Source organism: Rosa chinensis, chromosome 3, assembly GCF_002994745.2.
Source record: "Rosa chinensis cultivar Old Blush chromosome 3, RchiOBHm-V2, whole genome shotgun sequence".
In the NCBI taxonomy this organism is placed as follows: domain Eukaryota; kingdom Viridiplantae; phylum Streptophyta; class Magnoliopsida; order Rosales; family Rosaceae; genus Rosa; species Rosa chinensis.
Window position 1 is genome coordinate 39,183,839 of NC_037090.1, and position 4,088 is coordinate 39,187,926.

General features: G+C 34.1%; 1 long non-coding RNA gene across 1 annotated transcript; it reads right to left on the reverse strand.

Annotated features, from left to right (window-relative positions):
* Window positions 1–280: 280 nt before the first annotated feature.
* On the reverse strand, window positions 281–3,809 carry LOC121052385. The gene is made up of 3 exons (XR_005808899.1): window positions 3,562–3,809; window positions 3,347–3,397; window positions 281–1,564 (listed from the first exon to the last, which is right to left on the reverse strand). It is a non-coding gene; the product is annotated as an uncharacterized LOC121052385 (long non-coding RNA).
* Window positions 3,810–4,088: the final 279 nt, after the last annotated feature.

Sequence of the window (4,088 nt, forward strand, 5' to 3'; positions counted from 1 at the left end):
TCATCCATCCTTCCCCTTCTTTTCCCTTTCCATTCTTTTTATGTTTTTCCTATGTTTTACTTGGTTATCTTTTGTTAAACCTTTTCTAGGGTTAGGATGATGCCCTATTATGATTGTTTATGTATTTTGATGTTTTATTGATGGATTTATAGTTTCTTTATGATGAATGCTTAATCACTATTTGACTTTATGCTTTATGTTTAAGTTCTTTGATTGATCACCTTAGGGCTTTGCATATAGTAATTGGAATACAAATTTGAAGCAGAGATGCAATATAATTTGATTAGCTTCTTGTGATTAAGTGTGGTAAATTACATTATTACTTGAGAAAGACTAATGGTTTGCTTGATTCCCTTGTTTTCTAAAGCGTAATGAGTCTTGCATGTTAAATTTATACCTGAGAGGGATAAACTGTATAGTTAGGATATACGACATCTGCCGTACCAGGAGAGAATCATACACTTAAGGAAAACTATGGTCTAAGTGCCGTACCTGAGAAGGACTTAGATACGGGAATTATCATCTAATGAAACAAAAGAATCTGTTAATTGCATTGAAACATAAATAAGATTGTTAGTGGTTTATTCCGAAACCCTAGGTTTTTATCGTCTTTGCTTTTCTACTTATCAACTTACATTTTTCTTTCCTTAATTTTCACATTATATCTTTATTTGAAAATCTAAAAAAACAATATCTTCTTTCTCTTGATTGTACTCGCAAGCGCACGAATCGTCGATAAGATGACATATATTTTTTTCATTTAACACTCGACAAAGAAAAGCAAATAAGCTCAAATATCTCATATACGTTATGTATGAATCAAAAACTTATCCTAACATGCTCTTTTCTGTACCATGTAAGCAAAGCCACATCCACTACACATACATATGACAATCATACATTCTTATTAACCAAAGAATAAAGTCAAACATCATCTCAATTTTATGATCCTCTTAAGCTATAATTTCTGAAATAAATACTCATCATAGTTGTTGAAAGGCATCTTTTTTTCTTTTTGAGAATTTTGTTGAAAGGCATCTTAAGACTTAAGAAAAAAAACAAAAATAATGACACACAAATAACAAAGAAAACACAATTTTTCTCAATTTCAGTTTTTCTAATTTTTTTATTTTGTTTTTGTTTATACTAACAACCTAATAATAAAAAAAAAATTGAAATCCCTTTCTCCACACTTAAATCTAACATTGTCCTCAATGTTGAAAGAATTAAAGCATGCAATGCACATAAAAGCATGGAAAGAAAATAAGTGAAAAAAAAGACCAAGAAAGTAAAGAGAAGAGTTTAGAGCTCCCTGAGATTTATTGAAGAATAGCATGAAACCGATGTTGAAGTCAAAAAGATCGCAGAAGTCATCAGGAAAAATTTCCGCGCAAATTGAGTACTGTTCGGTATTTCTCAAATATCTCTTAGCTCACAGCTTCGAATGTTGATCTGCTTTTTCCGTTGGAAACTAGACTCGCGTAGCTTTCCGGTGATATGCAATAAGCCTATTAAAACTTCCAGGAAGATATCCAGAATCTACGTCAAAAAAAAGGTACAGAACCTGAAACACAAAAAGATAAATGTTAGCAAACTTAAAACTAAAAATTATAGAAACTAAATAAACAAAATATAAAATCAGATTGGTAATCAAGTTAGAATCAAAATCAATCATCGATCCCCAGCAACGGCGCCAAAAACTTGTTGTGAAATTTTAATTAAAACTCGCAAGCGCACGAATCGTCGTTAGTATAGTGTGCAAGTACGAGGTCGTTCCAACTGAGGATTGATAATTAATTTAAACCCTAACTCAATTAATCCAAACACAAAATCACAGAAACACAATGAACAATCAAGAGAAAGAAGATATTGTTTTTTTAGATTTTCAAATAAAGAAATAATGTGAAAATTAAGGAAAGAAAAATGTAAGTTGATAAGTAGAAAAGCAAAGATGATAAAACCTAGGGTTTCAGAATAAACCACTAACAATCCTATTTATGTTTTAATGCAATTAACACCTGCCGGCTAATCTAAAACAATCAGTGATCGACCAATTCGTCATCCTTCGAGAACCGGTCAACTACTCTGTAGTCCTTGTGACTACAAGTAGCGAAAGTGTCTATTTCTCTGCCCTGAGTGTTGTATGACCGGTTCACCGTCGGTACTTACCTTTCCTCGACTCACATAGGAGCACAGCCCCTCCGGAGATTCACGGTTATCGACACCGTGGGATGACTAGGAATCAACGTGTTTAGGTCCCATTCACTTTCAGGTCACAAGTACAAACATACAGTAGGGTACAATATCTTAACACGCAAGTCTAGCCTTGGTTTTCGCAGTAAACAATTATCAGTTATGAAAACACAGCTATCACGAGACATCGACTAATGAACAACCAAAAACGTACTTACAGGCAACATACTATTATACTAGAACATTCCACATATATAGAAAAACCTTTAACAAGGAAGGGATAGCTCACCCTACCTGGAAATGTCTGCATATTCCACACTCTGGTGTTTTTAGTCTAAAGTTCCTTAACGATTATGTTTCCTGAATCATTACTTAGTTTGTCAGTAATTATCCAGGTAAACATCGTGACTAACTTTAAGTAATCGCGCATACTAAATCATTTTTATTTTAATGAGGTTATTTATTATTCCTTTTAACTTTTACCAATTTAGGAAACTAACTTCTTTCTTAAAAAGGAAAATATCTTTATCGCTCCATTAGACTATCGCCAATCCGAGCGATCAAAGTCCAGTCGATCCTCGCGTTTTATGAGGTCGGTCAACCTTTGTCAACCCTCGAGTTGACTTTTGACCAAATACCCCTTTATTTACCATTATTTCTTATTTATTTTAAAAATAAATAAGTAAATAATTATATATAAAGTTTTACTTCTACTCTTACCCTTTTACTCCTCCTTTTTCGCTTTTTTACTTTTACCGTGACTTTCACATTTTTACTTTTACCTTTTACCTCCTTTCACCGATTTTATCTTTACTTTCACCCTTTTCACTTTTTACCACTTTACCATGGTAAAACCCCTTTTATTCAACTTTTACTCATTTCTTTATTTTTTTTTCCTTCCAAAAAAATAAAGACTTTTCTTTTCTTCTTCCCTTTCTTTTTCTTTTGGTCAAAATTACACATCAAAAACCACCAAAATCTTCAACACAATTTCCCAACACTTTGAAAACTAGACTAATAAATCCTACTAATTAAATCCTCCTCAAAGATCCCATTTTTCACAATTTTCCACTAATAAAATAACTCAATAAAATTCAAAATCAACAAAACAAAGTCCAAAAATTCAAGGGTTTGTCCAAAACCCAAACCTTACCCTTTGTTCTCCAAAAACTCATGGCCTCTCCTCCTCCTTAGTCTTCTTCACCTACAAATCCGTCCAAAATCAACACCACAACCAAAAACTCGAAATAAGGTTGCATGGGATAGATCCTTACCACAAATCCTTGCCCCTCATGGTTGGTTCATGCACCAATATCACAAAATAAGTATAGATCGGATGAATAGAGGTTAGATTATGAGAGAGATTACCTTGATTTGAACTTAGAATGAAGAAATCACAAAAACCCCCCAAATTGATTTCGGGTTCTAGGGTTTTTGGATGATTGAATGGCTAAATCTAACAATTTTGGTTTGAGAAATGGATAGAGGGAATAATGAGGAGAAAATCTGAAAATTTTGGTGGTGAGTGGAGTACCGGAGGTGGCGGTGATGTGGCGGCGGCGCAACTGCTGGCGACGCAAACAGAGAGGGAGAGCTGAAGAGAGAGAGAGAGTGAAGTGAGGAAAATAAGGTTTGGAGGCTAGGGTTTGGGGATATGACGCCTTAAATACTTCCCTCTTTTATTAGTGTAAAAAGTCTAGCATGCCCTTCCTTTTGGGCCAAGTGGGCTTGGCTGCTTCCATTTCCTTTTTCTCTTAATTTCTCTTAAGCCCACTTCAAAAATACCACTCCAAACATCCTTATTTCTCTGATACTTCACCGAATCTTTTCGAGAAAAATTTCCGGGCTTTTCCTAAGCCTCGGTACTTCAAAAAAAGTTTCCCAGACTAAAATAG